This window comes from Bombina bombina, chromosome 11 (assembly GCF_027579735.1).
Source record: "Bombina bombina isolate aBomBom1 chromosome 11, aBomBom1.pri, whole genome shotgun sequence".
Taxonomy (NCBI): Eukaryota; Metazoa; Chordata; class Amphibia; order Anura; family Bombinatoridae; genus Bombina; species Bombina bombina.
The window spans coordinates 41,699,730-41,715,775 of NC_069509.1; positions in this window are offsets into that span (position 1 = coordinate 41,699,730).

The window sequence follows — 16,046 nt, forward strand, 5'->3', positions numbered from 1 at the left end:
GGAGTGATTATAGGGAGGGTTATATGGTGCAGTGTGAGGGATTATAGGGAGGGTTATATGGTGCAGTGGGAGGGATTATAGGGAGGGTTATATGGTGCAGTGGGAGGGATTATAGGAGGGTTATATGGAGCAGTGGGAGGGATTATAGGGAGGGTTATATGGTGTAGTGTGAGGGATTATAGGGAGGGTTATATGGTATAGTGTGAGGGATTATAGGGAGGGTTATATGGTATAGTGTGAGGGATTATAGGGAGGGTTATATGGTGCAGTGTGAGGGGTTATAGGGAGGGTTATATGGTGCAGTGTGAGGGGTTATAGGGAGGGTTATATGGTATAGTGTGAGGGATTATAGGGAGGGTTATATGGTGAAGTGTGAGGGGTTATAGGAAGGTTATATGGAGCAGTGGGTGGGATTATAGGGAGGGTTATATGAAGCAGTATGAGGGATTATAGGGAGGGTTATATGGAGCAGTGGGTGGGATTATAGGGAGAGTTATATGGAGCAGTGGGATGGATTATAGGGAGGGTTATATGTAGCACTGAGAGGGATTATAGAGAGAGGGTTATATGGAGCAGTGGGAGGGATTATAGGGAGGGTTATATGGAGCAGTGGGAGGGATTATAGGGAGGGTTATATGGTGCAGTGTGAGGGGTTATAGGAGGGTTGTATGGAGCAGTGGGAGGGATTATAGGGAGGGTTATATGGAGCAGTGGGATGGATTATAGGGAGGGTTATATGTAGCACTGAGAGGGATTATAGAGAGAGGGTTATATGGAGCAGTGGGAGGGATTATAGGGAGGGTTATATGGAGCAGTGGGAGGGATTATAGGGAGGGTTATATGGTGCAGTGTGAGGGGTTATAGGAGGGTTATATGGAGCAGTGGGAGGGATTATAGGGAGGGTTATATGGTGCAGTGGGAGGGATTATAGGGAGGGTTATATGGTGCAGTGGGAGGGATTATAGGGAGGGTTATATGGTGCAGTGGGAGGGATTATAGGGAGGGTTATATGATGCAGTGGGAGGGATTATAGGAGGGTTATATGGTGCAGTGGGAGGTATTATAGGAGGGTTATATGGTGCAGTGGGATGGATTATAGGAGGGTTATATGAAGCAGTGAGAGGGATTATAGGGAGGATTATATGGTAAAGTGTGAGGGATTATAGGGAGGGTTATATGGTGCAGTGGGAGGGATTATAGGGGGGGTTATATGGTGCAGTGGGAGGGATTATAGGGAGGGTTATATGGCGCAGTGGGAGGGATTATAGGGAGGGTTATATGGTGTAGTGTGAGGGATTATAGGGAGGGTTATATGGTATAGTGTGAGGGATTATAGGGAGGGTTATATTGTGCAGTGTGAGGGGTTATGCGGAGGGTTATATGGTATAGTGTGAGGGATTATAGGGAGGGTTATATGGTGAAGTGTGAGGGGTTATAGGAGGGTTATATGGAGCAGTGGGAGGGATTATAGGGAGGGTTATATGAAGCAGTATGAGGGATTATAGGGAGGGTTATATGGAGCAGTTCGAGGGATTATAGGGAGGGTTATATGGAGCAGTGGGAGGGATTATAGGGAGAGTTATATGGTGTAGTGTGAGGGGTTATAGGAGGGTTGTATGGAGCAGTGGGAGGGATTATAGGGAGGGTTATATGGAGCAGTGGGATGGATTATAGGGAGGGTTATTTGTATCAGTGGGAGGGATTATAGGGAGGGTTATATGTAGCACTGAGAGGGATTATAGAGAGGGTTATATGGAGCAGTGGGAGGGATAAAAGGGAGGGTTATATGGAGCAGTGGGAGGGATTATAGGGAGGGTTATATGGAGCAGTGGGAGGGATTATAGCAAGGATTATATGGTGCAGTGGGAGAGATTATTGGGAGGGTTATATGGAGCAGTGGGAGGGATTATAGGGAGGGTTATATGGAGCAGCGGGAGAGATTATAGGTGGGTTATATGGAGCAGTGGGAGGGATTATAGGGAGAGTTAAATGGAGCAGTGGGAGGGATTATAGGGAGGGTTATATGGTGCAATGGGAGGGATTATAGGGAGGGTTATATGGAGCAGTGGGAGGGATTATAGGGATGGTTATATGGAGCAGTGGGAGGGATTATAGGGAGGGTTATATGGTGCAATGAGAGGGATTATAGGGAGGGTTATATGGAGCAGTGGGATGGATTATAGGGAGGGTTAACTGGAGCAGTGGGAGAGGTTATAGGGAGGGTTATATGAAGCTGTGGGAGATATTATAGGGAGGGTTATATGGAGCAGTGGGAGGGATTATAGAGAGAGTTATATGGTGCAGTGGGAGGGATTATAGGGAGGGTTATATGGAGCAGTGGGAGGGATTATAAAGAGGGTTATATGGAGCAGTGGGAGGGATTATAGTGAGGGTTATATGGAGCAGTGGGAGGGATTATAGGGAGGGTTATATGAAGCAGTGGCAGATATTATAGGGAGGGTTATATGGTGTAGTAGTTCAAGTCAGAGGACTACTGAAGAGGAGAGTCCACCAGCGTCAACCTTGAAATTTGAAGGATCTGGATTTGTGTATGGAGGAATGGTCTCAGATCCCTTGCCATGTACAGTATTCTTCAACCTAAGGCATTATAGGAGAAAACTCAGAGCTGTTATCTTGGCAAAGGGAGGTAGCACAAAGTAATAACTAAAAGGGTGCCAATAATTGTGCCACACATATATTTAACAAAATATATATATATATATTTTTTTAAAAACCTGCCTTGTGTTTGCAATTGTTTGATATCCATGAGAGCAGAGTATTTTTGTGTATTTTTTTAACAAAAGGCTAAGCAATAAAAAAAATGTCCACAGCCTTCTTTGCTCATATTTACCAAGGGTGTTAATTTTAGTGGAGGGCAATGCACAGCCAGTATACATAGTTAGACATGTATGTATCTCTATGTTAAAGCCCTTTGCATGTCTCACCAGAGACCTTATATCTTTGAGCCCTTATAACTTTTTTAGCAATATATATTTTTTTTGTTTTAGCTACAAAAAAAGCCTTTGGATATCCTGTAAGGGTAGAAGGGTATATAATAGGATGCACACACATATATTATATGATAATCTATATGTCACATTAATAAGTGTTGTGTTTGTGTTTCTGATATTTTGTAGATCCCAATAAACCTAAAAAGGACGATCTGCACCCAGTGATCAGCGAGGAACTGAACAAGAAACTGAACCAAGTTCTGGATTGGTTCCTCACATTTACTGGGAAATTGGAGGAGCTGGTCAGCGAGTCAAATAAATTTCCATTAAAAAAACATGAAATTCCTATTGCTTAGCACTTTCTCATATATATCTATATATCAGTATTTCAATATATAATGCATTTTATTAAAACCCTTAAAACTAAAGTTTAAATATATTGGTGCATATTAAGATAATGATTATTTATTATTTGCCTGAATTCACATATATGCGGCTACATCAATGTCAATATTGAGTCCTAAAGGATAAGGGCTCTTAAGTTTATAAATCCAGTAAGTCTCAAGTTTCTTTAATTACAAAAGGCTTTTGTGCTTATTAGGAGTTACCCATCCAATAACCTGTACTTTTAAAGAGTCAGGATCACTATTATGGTGATCTAAGTAATGTTTTGCCACATTATGTTTTATCAGTTTTTCTTTGATGTTATATACATGTTCATAAACTCTATGTCTGATTTGACGTTTGGTGCGACCTACATAAATTAGGCCACACCCACATTCTAAAAGGTAAACCACAAATGTGGATTCACAGTTGCTTTTGAAATCAATTTTATAAGTATCTGTTTTATTAGCATTTTTTAAAAAAAAACAAGGCTTCTGGCCTGTCTAGATTTGTTAATGAATTACACAATGAGTTATTGTCTCTATATTTTGTGCGTAGTGGAGGATTTTAAACTCACCCTTTACTTCCTCCTAATTTTAAATGTTGTTGTATTTTGCCCGGAATCAACTTCACCCAGCAGTGATTCAAACTTTCTCCCAGCTGATGAGTAGCAATAACATTCTGTGCAAATGTGGAATCCTTATACAGCAACATCCCACATAAGGATGGTATTGAGGCCTGCAGTCAATTTCTCTCATTCCACCAACCAACACACAAATATGATAGTGCAACTATTGCCCAGCTTATAGAATTCATACTCACACACAACTATTTCAGTTTTAATAACAATTACTACCTACAAATGACAGGGACAGCGATGGGCACAAAAATGTCACCCCAATACGCTAATCTTTTCATGGCTGACCTAGAATACAGATTCTTATGTACTCAGCCCCACAAACCTTATACATATTATCATTACATTGATGATATTTTCATAATATGGACAGAAGGAGAAGAAAGCCTTATAGATTTCCATAAATCATTTAATTCATTTCACCCGACAATAAACCTTAAAATTGACTTTTCTAATCATACTGTGAATTTCTTGGACTGCACAATAACTGTCAATCCTTCATTCATCTATATACAGAAAACCCACAGACAGGTACAGCTACCTTAACAATTCCAGCTTCCATCCCAATCACACCAAACAAGTTATCATCTACAGCCAGGCTATCAGATATCACCGCACTTGCTCCGACACAAAAGACAGAGATCAGCACCTGAGTACACTGTCAGAGTCATTTAGGCAAAAGGGCTACAAAGAAAGGACAATATCTAAAAAAATAAAATCTGCCCTTAAAACCCCACAGGAAAGGCTTCTACAATACAAAGAAAAGGAAAACAAAACAAGAACCCTTCTAGTAGTCACTTACGACCCTACTCTGGAAGGAGTATGCAAAATTATTAAAGAGCTACAACCACTAATTTCAGAGGACCCCACACTCAACAAAATATTTCCTGAACCCCCCATACTAACATTCAAACAACCACCACAGAACAGAATCTTACACAGAATGGCACTGCACGATGCAACAAATCACTCTGCAAACTGTGTCAACATATATGTGACAACAACACAGCCAGACACAATAACACATCATACAATATTAAAGGATCCTTTTCTTGCCCATCTGCTAATGTGGTGTATATGATACAGTGTATAGCATGTGACAGAGGTTGCTACATTGGAGAAACTGGCCTAAAGCTGCATCTCAGAATAAATCTACACAGACACTTGATCAAAAACCACAAGGAAAATGAATATTGTACCCCTGTTGGTCATCACTTCACCCAGAATGGTCACTCCATCCTAAACCTCAGGATTAAAGTTCTTAAAGGGAATTTCAAAGACTCTCATGAACGAAAGACGTTTAATATGAAAATGATCACACATTTCAACACCAAAAATGAAGGACTTAATGTAGACACTGGCTTTCTCACACACTACCAAAACTTTCTATAATCTCTCATCTTATTGTCTTATATTGGTTTCTTTTTCTGTACATTCTTGTTTCTCCCTTATTATATCTATTTCTTTTTATTCATCATTGTAAATCTATTCGTGTATGCCATGCTTTTTTTTCCCTTTTGTTTTTCCTCTCATCTTGCCTATTTACTCTTCTCTGTTTATTTACTCTTTCTGGCTATTCTCAGCTATTTTCTCCTTCAGACACATTCTCTGCTTTTTATGACACCCCTCTCACCCCCCTCCCTCCCTTCCATTTGTTGTATGTGATGTGTTTCTATATCAGATTGATCAGTATTGCTTCAGACCTGAGGAAGGGAGGAAAACTCTCGTAAGCTTGTCATTGAAATATTATGTTAGTCCAATAAAAAAGGTATCACTGCATACTGCAATACTTTGTTATTTGAGCATATTATATCAGACATTTATGTTACAATATTTTGCCTTAAATAAGGGCTCCGGGGGTGGTCACATGCATTTTCTGTCCCATGTATTCTTACTTTAACTGAGTAAATTATCTATGTACTTCACAAATCCCCACATGGTATACAAGTTTCTACCTTTGTCATAGCGCATTGAACTCTAAAAAAAGATGCCTTACCAGCTTCCGGCACCCAAGATTGGGTCTAATTTTCACTTGATTGAGAGACTGGTAAGAACTTTATTAGAAAATAAAGAATAAAGTAACTCTAAGCTTATAAAATGGTGCTTGCTTCTAACAAAATTGTGCCATCTTGTGGTCAAATCCTAGTATGGAATGCACAATGTATCTAATATATCATAACATTAATGATTCAAATAATCATTGTACCCTAATAGTTAACAGATCATTACAAACATGCTCAAAAAATACATTGAAATTCTGTTTTTTATTATATTGATTAACCAAATACATTTTTTAACAGGTCCATAAAAAGATGGTAGACGTGCAACCAACTGAATATTTTTGTCCATATTACTAGTCTCACAAGAGGAACTAATCCTTTTTTATGCCAGGACCAGTGAAATGAATACTTTTACTTGTGTGTCATCATGTAAGAAAATAACATTATTATACATATTACAAAATATGTTTTAACAATAATAGAGGCTAAAGCCTCTTAGCAATTCAAGTTGGTAAGAACTTTGTGCAAAAAAAAAGAAGAAAGAACAGAACAAACTAAAGAAAAAAACAACAAATCTAAAATGACTGACCATTACTTTTTTTTGTCATTACTGATGAAGTAAAGATATTGTGACCATGGCTATTCTAAATGAGAAATAGACTGCAGTATAATAAAAAAAATTTTTTTTTATTTCATAACCTATGTATACTGTGTGGTAATTACCTCTGTTGTATTATCTTATTCAGGGAATGTGTAAGTGGCATATACCTCATGTTAGCTATAAGTTCCCCAGTAGAAAATCATATCATAGTACAGGTTTAACTGACTCAGTTGCAGATAACATTCTAATGTTCTTTCCAATCAGCAAGGGAAGGTATGTTAGCTGATTTGCAGTTTGTAGAAATCAGGTATTTGGAAACATCAATATTATATTTAGGCATCTTTTAAAGGGACATGAAACCCATTTTCTTTTCTTTCACAATTCAGATAGAACATGAAAGTTTAAACAACTTTCCAATTTACTTATATTACTAAATTTGCTTCATTCTCTTGGTATCTTTGCTGAAGGAGCAACAGTGCATTACTGGGAGCTAGCTAAACATATTTAGTCAGCCAATGGCAAGAGTCAAATGTGTGTAACCACCAATCACCAGCTTGTTCCTACTAGTGTAGGATATGTACATATTTTTTTTAACAAAGGATAACAAGAGAACAAAAGTACATTTGAATATAGAAGTGAATTTAAAAGGGTCTTAAAATGGCATGTTATATCTGAATAATGCAAGTTTAATTTTGACTTTTCTAGCCCTTTAATTTTTCATGTACGGTTGAAAAGGGAATTAAGGGGAACATTCAGTGGATTAGGCATAAATCTACATACTGTATTTTTAAAATGTTATCAATAATAATAATATTCTAATAAAGTTGAATTTTAGGACAGCTCCTAGAGTTGCCACCTCGGCCATGTTTTCCTGGACACTTATGAGGTATACATGCTGCAGGGTGTGCAGGGAGAAACATGAATAGTGCTTTCCAGGGGAGCAATTTATGTCCCCCTCTGCACACCCTGAAACATGTGTAACTCATAAGTGTCCAGGGAAACAACCCTAGCTCCAACATACATGTAACAAAACCCCTTTTTCTTGATGTTCTCTCCTACATTTCTTATTTGCTCCTTGAAAAATATGTTTTATTCTGTGAGGAGTGAGATACCATCTGGTTATTTTAAAGTTAGTTTCCAGTGATGTATGTTTGTAGATCTTGGTTCCAATACTTTGTGTATAAGGGAAAAGCTGGGGCTAAGGCTACAAGTAATTAATTATATGGTATAGAGATACTGGGGTAAATTTATTATACGACTGCTGCTTCTTAACTTAAAGGGACACTAAACCCACATTTTTTCTTTCTTTAAGAAACTTTCTAATTTCCTCCTATTAATAAAAAACAACTTTGCTCTCTTGCTATCTTTATTTAAAAAGCAGGAATGTAAAGCTTAAGAGTCGGCCCATTTTTAGTTGAGAACCTGGTTTATGCTTGCTTATTGGCTTGCTAAATGTGGCCAGCAATAAGCAAGCACAATCCAGAGTGCTGAACCTAATATGGGACGGCTCCTATGTTTTAAATTTCTGCTTTTTAAATAAAGATAGCAAGAGAACGAAGAAAAATTGATAGTAGGAGTAAATTAGAAAGTTGCTTAAAATTGCATGCTCTATCTGAATCATTAAAGAAAAATTGAGTTTAGTGTCCCTTTAAGGGGTAGAAAGCAGCATCTGCTGCTTATTAAATCCACCCCAAGGTGGAGGTTTATGAATGCCATGGTTCTCTTGTGAGGGCTGTTATAGCCCTTAACATTCTGCATGACAATATTTAATTCTTGCATTGGTATTATTAATAATAATAATAATAATAATAATAATATTAATAATAATAATAATATTAATAATAATAATAATAATAATAATAATATGAATAATAATAATATGAATAATATTAATAATAATAATAATAATAATAATAATAATAATAATAATAATAATAAAAATATGAATAAACACACCCAGGGACTAGCTCAATAGATGGGGAAGGACAACGGGAAAGGGCTGGGTTTAAATAAGCTGATAGTGATTGTCAATGACCCACATCTGCAGGTAGAGGAGCAAGAGACAACCTAAAACAAGAAACGGCAAAGTAAAAAAATAGGTAGTTGCAAAAGTCCACAAGTGGTACGACAGCAAGAACACAACCCAGCAAGCTGAGGACCTTGCTTTGACAATATTTGTCATTTTTGCTTGTAATACCTGTTAACCTTTTACCGCCGTTATGCCGTTGTATTCCGTCCAAACGGCGCTGGGCTTTAGCACCGTTAGGACGAAATACAACGTCATAGCCGTTGGATGTCCTGAAGCCAACTGCGCTTCCTGGATTTGATCGTGGTATGGAGGGCGTTCCTAGCGTCACCGAGACGCCCCCCAGACCCGATCCCATAATTAAAATCTCGCATAGCGTGCACAATCACAGGATTTCAATTTGCTGATGTTCCGATGTAGACATTATGACCCTATTATGAAAGGGTTAAAAAGCAGCAAAGGTTTGAGAAATATGTGACAGTCTAAGCAAAACAAAGTATAACAAAGAAAACAAACATTATATTTTTATATTATTATTCTCATTTGAAGGGTCCTGTTAGATAGATCTGCTATATAAAAACTGGTGTATACTGTCCCTTTAAAGGGACATGAAACCCAAATGTTTTCTTCCATGATTTAAGTTGAACATACAATTTCCACTTTACTTTTATTATCAAATTTGCTTAATTCTCTAGGTATCATTTGTTGACGGATCAGCAATGCACTCCTGGTTTTTAACTGAACACATGGGTGAGCCAATAGCAATCTGTATATATATGCAGCCACCAATCAGCAGCTAGAACCTAGTTTTTTTGCTGCTCCTGAACTTTCCTAGATAAACCTTTCAGCAAAGGATAACAAGAGAAGGAAGCAAATTAAATAATATAAGTAAATTATTAGTTTATATGAGGATAGAATACATATAGTTTTTATCTCTACACTTTTTACTTGTTCTTATCCTCACTTTCCTTGTACTCTTTTCTGTTGGATTTTTTGGAATGTTATCCCAATGACTTTTTGGTAATTCTTTCTCTTTGTCCCCTCCTCTCTCTTTGGGATTCTGCTTGAGAGAAACAGGAGAGTGGGGAAGAAGAGGTAGTTCTATATTATCTCTTGATTTCATTGGAGATCTCTTTTTGAATCCATTTGTTCTTAAAGGGATAGGAAACCCATTTTTTTCTCTCTCATAATTCAGATAGAGCATGCAATTTTAAGCAACTTTCTAATTTACTAATTTTGTCAAATTTTCTTCATTCTCTTGTTAGAATGTAAGCTTAGGAGCCAGCCCATTTTGTTTCAGCACCTGCGTTGCTCTTGCTGATTGGTGGCTAAATGTAGCCATCAATAAGCAATCACTATCCAGGTTCTGAAGCAAAAAATGGGCCAGCTCCTTAGCTTAGATTCCTGCTTTTTTCAGGTATAGATAGCAAGAGATCGAAAAAAAAAATAATAGGAGTAAATTAGAACGTTTTTTTTTAAATTGCATGCTCTATCTGAATCATAAAAGAAACAATTTGGGTTTAGCATCCTGTAAGGTGTTGGTTGTAAGGTGTTGGTTTCATGGGGGGAGTGTCAGGTCAGGCCGAAACCTCTGGCCCGCTGTACCACCTGAAGCAGATGTAGATTATCTGATAAGGATTCCTTTAGAATAGACTCAAACCACGCAGCAATGATCCAAAGCTATTCATGTTTATTGAACAGTGCAAGCATGTCTTATAGACTTCAGTAACAGCATATGGGGTTAAGGGGATGACACGTTATGGCCGCGTCATTTTACACAGTTATACACAGTTAAACACAGTGTGATTCTGAAAATTCACTAGCTCATAAACAATATTTGATAGTCATAATAAACCATGCATCTGCAAAGACAACAAGGTCGCTGGACCATCTTGTTGATATAATATTCTTCTGGACTTAAGGCCATGGAACTTTTACAAGGCTAACCGGCTAAGGAAAATACAATAACAAGCATATATTTCTCACTACAGAATGAACCATTATAATAAAGTCTAATCATTACAAAATGGATGCCAATCATTACAAGATGGATGCGAAAAGACAAAATGGTGCCCAAGAACAAGATGGCGCTAGTCAGGTTCACATTAACCCCTAACATTCCACTCTTTTATTCTACCAGAATAACATAAAAAATAGACAGGCGCAGAAAATGAGGAAAGCCTTTAACAACCATATGAGCCTAATACTATGGTAACAGAACTCTATGTGAGAATACTAGAGAAAAAAATATTCACATGTCGTGGTATAATTTCATAGGCCAATAGGGCACAATTTGTCACTGCACATAGGTTGCGGCCTCTCCAATACCTTCCATCTACCCTCCAGCATTCCCAACACTACCGGTCTATCTGCACAAAGACCCAACCAGCCCCCCATCTACCCCCAAACAACACTGCATCTTTTATTTCTCCACCTGCATTGCTAGCACCCCCCAATATGTCCAACAGTTCCTTCTCCACAGTAAAGCATGACGTAGTAACAGCACAACTGTCTCTAGGTGGCCTCTGATCATTTGAAGAACAGTCTTTGTCCATTTAGAGCGCTTCACCTTCCTCAGACACTTTGCTATAATACAGTTCTCCAACAGTTCATTTGCATCAGGGGTGCTTATCCAGTGTTCTTCCGCAGGGAGATGCTGGAAATCTGATGGTTTGTTCATGGGATAGACAAGGCAGCCAGTGGATCCCCATGGCAAGCAGACACTCGAGTCATAGGGAGTCTAGGAAGAAAACAGAAACAGTACAAGATGAGTACACACCGCAATACAATCACAATTATGTCCAAATAAAACTTCACTTTCATCCTATGTCATTTAAAACCAAACAAAACATTGTTGATATGTAATACAAGCTAAATACATTGATATTTTTCAGAGAATAATTTACAACCTCTCTATACACTTTTAAACGATACTTCATGAATACTAAGCAAGTGAAAACCTGCCAGACTTCATCAAGAGGCTGAATGGTTATGCTAAAACTTATGCTAATACCTGCCCTGTAGCAAAAATGAAAAAAGGAAAACAGTCAATAAAAATAAATGAATTTCATTACAGTGTCACTTTGCACTTCTAAAAATAAAAGAACCTAGTGTTGCTTTATTCTGCATGGCTACTATCTATAATGTGTATAATTCTCCAACCAGGATCCTAATAGTCAACAATCTCATCTGATATAAACACTACTAGTTTACTAATTATTTTACGCAACCTAAATTTTCTCATACTCCTGTATGAGGAAAGAATACAAACAGAACATCATTTAAAACTACAAAATCTTTTAAAGGTAAGCACATCTGTATGGTAAGATAAATCCTTTCTTTGACAAACATCAGGAATTACCAAATTCACTTTGCAGATACCATACCAATTAATAAAAGGGAAAAATACATTTGCTTTCATAAAATATAATTATGCTATTCCCTACATAAATATTTCTCTGTATAATTAATATAAACTTCTATCTGAGACGTGTCCTCCTTATGTTCTAGAGGGTGAAGGGTGTAAAATATTCTGATATATTGCAGCATTTTCCTTAAACATATTTTTATAGTCAGTGGGCCATTCAATAGGGTACAATACTGTGAGGTTTAGAGTTACACTTATCTAAAGGGTTACTTTGTTTAAGTACATAGACTACAATGTGCACTAAGACCAATAAGGCATGCTTTTCTGCAGCCAAAACGATATGACTTCTTATAACTAATATGATCAACAAAAATAACACAAATACAAGAGAATGCAAAACAAGCAATATAAGTAATCGAGTTAAAACAATACTCCCCTAATTTAATTGGTTGACCCTGTAACAGCATAACAGGTCCTCCATAACAACCGGCAAGGAACAGTTCAGAGAAGGATAGTCTTTATGTCCTGAAGACACACATCAGAGGAAACAGTCATGGATTTACCCAGAGTCCAGTTCTGGGGCTGGTACCAGCATGCAAAGCAAAGAATGGATCCAAAGATAGTTCAGCAACTTTCGCTGCAGTATGGTGGTTAAAACAAGCTTGACAAAAGGTCTTTTATCTTCATTTTTTCTTTCTTTAAAGCTTTACTTGCATTCCATCTTCAATCTTTTGAAGAGTGCACTTATGGAATTTTATCTGTACAGATTTTACCTAAATATGGAAACTCAAAAATAATTCAGTTAGTGTCTTTAATCTCTGGATACAGCTGCATAATCTCATCCTGCAAATACAAATATAGTGTTAAGAACAAAATAGAAAAATAAAACATTTTAGGCAACTGAAATATGAGAGCAAAATAAAACACAGAAAGGTCTGTCCGTGGCCAGATTCTCAATGAAGGAAAGTTCTAGACAATCCTAGGGACATAGTGCATCCTGCATAGGGGTAAGACAGGGAAATTTAGGGCACAGCTGGTGGTTAGGCAATAACATTATAAGAGGAGATTTCAAAACGTTTTAGGTTCACCTTCTTACCTCTTACCTACAAACAATCACCCCTATCACATAAAGATACACATCAATACTCATCAATACTTCCCCCTTGTTTGCGTGAAACATTCCATGTGGCACGCAAACACAACATAACAAGAAACTAAAAGACAAATCATGCACTCCACCCATGCAGATACATTCTCAATAGCAAGCAAAATCAAATACACTTCACTATTCACTATGCTATCCAAACAGCACGCTTCCACACGCAGTCACAAAAGAGAACAACATAACAAACAAACATTGAAAACCAATTGTTCTTTTCTTTCACAAAACAAAACATTAGCTGCCGACACAACCTTCAAACAACCACAATTAACCTGAAATTCAACACATATTCTGATATTCCCTGAAACACAGCACTCGCAAAACACTACAAATAATTAAAAACATCCCATAAGAACCATCTATACCCTGGCTCTGCAACGTCTACTATGTACAAGACTTTGATATCATACTAATGATGCAATCACTGCAAATGCTCAATAAACTCCAGTTGCATATTTGACAAATAAAATCCCTAACCATAAATTTACAAAAGAACACACAAACACCTAAGTATCCAAATGATGATACAGCCACTGTTCCATATAGCTCCTGCTCGCATGCACCATGCAAATCCACTGTTAAAGGGACAGTCTAGTATAAATGAAACTTTCATTATTCAGATAGGACTTTTAATTTTAACCAACTTTCCAATGTACTTTTATCATCAAATTCACTTTTTTTTCTCTTGGTATTCTTACTTTAAACTAAACATAGGTAGGCTCATATGCTAATTTCTAAGCCTTTGAGGGCTGCCTCTTATCACAGGCTTTTTAAATCTCTTTTCAACACAAAGATACAAAATACACGTAAGCCATATAAAATAAAACTGTGGGCTGGAAGAAGGCCCTTAGACACAAGGCAACTACAGAGGCAAAAAGTATATTGATATAACCGTGTCGGTTATGCAACACTGGGGAATGGGTAATAAAGGGATTATCTATCTTTAAAACAATTATATGGTAGACTGTCCCTTTCAATAAATCAGGTGTGGCACAAATAAATTGTGAAAAGCTGCTAGAATCCAGTCTATACGTTAACATAACCAAAATTTTAATAACACAATTATTGGATCTAACTCTGTTTATAATTTGATATTCACCATTCTGCAGCTCTCTAGCCAAATATAACAATTGCATATACCACAAAAAATAAGCTTTCTACTCAAGAATAACAATAAAATTCCCCTTTAAATTAGTCCCAATGATCCATTGGCCTTACTTATAATAAAAATGTATACTGACGTTCATTAAATAGCCTAAGCAAGCATAAGCAGCATAAAAAACGCACTCACAGTGGGATGCAGGCTAGTTAAAGGGACATTTTACCCAAATTTAAAATAAAAAAAATAATAATCTTTAATTGAAACTGCTAACACAGTTAAATATACTAGTGTTAGGCTTAGTAAACGTCATTGTCTTTTCTGTAAAGATTTCCTTAAAATCTCACATTTTATATCAGAGAGGATGCCTTCTATCCCTTTAAATATTTTCTTCTCTCTCTCTTTTTTTTCTATTTTTGTTATTTTTTACACGGCTAGCACACAAACTGCAGGCAATTTATCAGTTCAGTTTGCATTACAAAGGGAATTAAGTTACACTGTGTAAATATCTGCTATCTAAACGGCAGAAAAAAAAATATATACTAGGAAAGGTCTCACAATAAAATATGCTTTGCAAACTGCTAATACAGTGTTATCGCTATTCATGAACGCCTTTCACCTGAGTGAACTGATACTTTAAATAATAAAATGATAATTTTCCATTGCTCTGTCTAAGCCCTAAGCTTCGGTTTTACAGACAAATATAACACAATAAAATATACTGATTAACTATTGCAATAACTGTGTCTTGACAGCAAAAAACTACTTAATATACACCAATAAACTCAGAAGTGCAATTCCTCCCCTATATTTTAAACTATTCAGCTTGTATAACAAGTCATTAAAAATACACTAATATAAAAACAATTTTACAGTGGACTGTCCCTTTAAGGACTAACCATTCATCACGTAAATCTCATATATATACCCTAACCATAAGTTAGGCTGCTTGTATGATTTACCACACAAATTCTACCTCTGTACTGTAGCATGACCTGCAGATTAATTTACTTGCAACAGAAACGGACCCAAATACTTTTAGATAAAATTACAATTACAGCCTATAACTATATTTCATCTTTTGCACTAACTCCGTGCACAGATTTTACAAATACAACATACTTAACCCATTAATCATACCAGAAGAACTCTCATATTTACTAGAGCGTGACAAAAATCTCACACACCATCACACTTTCAAAGCCGTTAGTTACTCACTTGCAAAAAAACAATATCATATATTTATATGCCGAAAAACAATTATCACTTAAAACTAAAACTGCTATTAATACCACACATACTTAAAAAAACTGCTTATGACTTTAAAGTTGTAACAATAAGACTTCAAAATACCTCATTACAACGTCTGATTTCCCAGCAGAGAAACAGAAAGAAACATTTTTTTTTTTTTACAGCGATACAGACACACAAGCCCATCTCATCTCGCATACCAGAATTCACTCCCCCTTTTTCCTTTCCTCCGGAAAACAAATATTCAAAATAACATACCAAAGACACATAAAACACAATAAGATCAACTTTCCACCAAATTTACAATGTATTTGAAAAGTCCCCGAAATCGTAAGGAATGGCCATCTCCCTACGACTCGAGAAACATTTCAAAACAGGATAAAAAACATTCCTTTTTTATATTTATTTTATTTTTTATTTTGTTATTCTGTTGATCTAAGCAACTCTTTGACACATAATACCAGACACATAACACATGACACATCCAAATATACAAAATTTCCTTTTCATTACTGCAAACAAAAGAAAGAAAAAGTTTGTACTTAACGGAGCTGCTGCAATTTTTTTT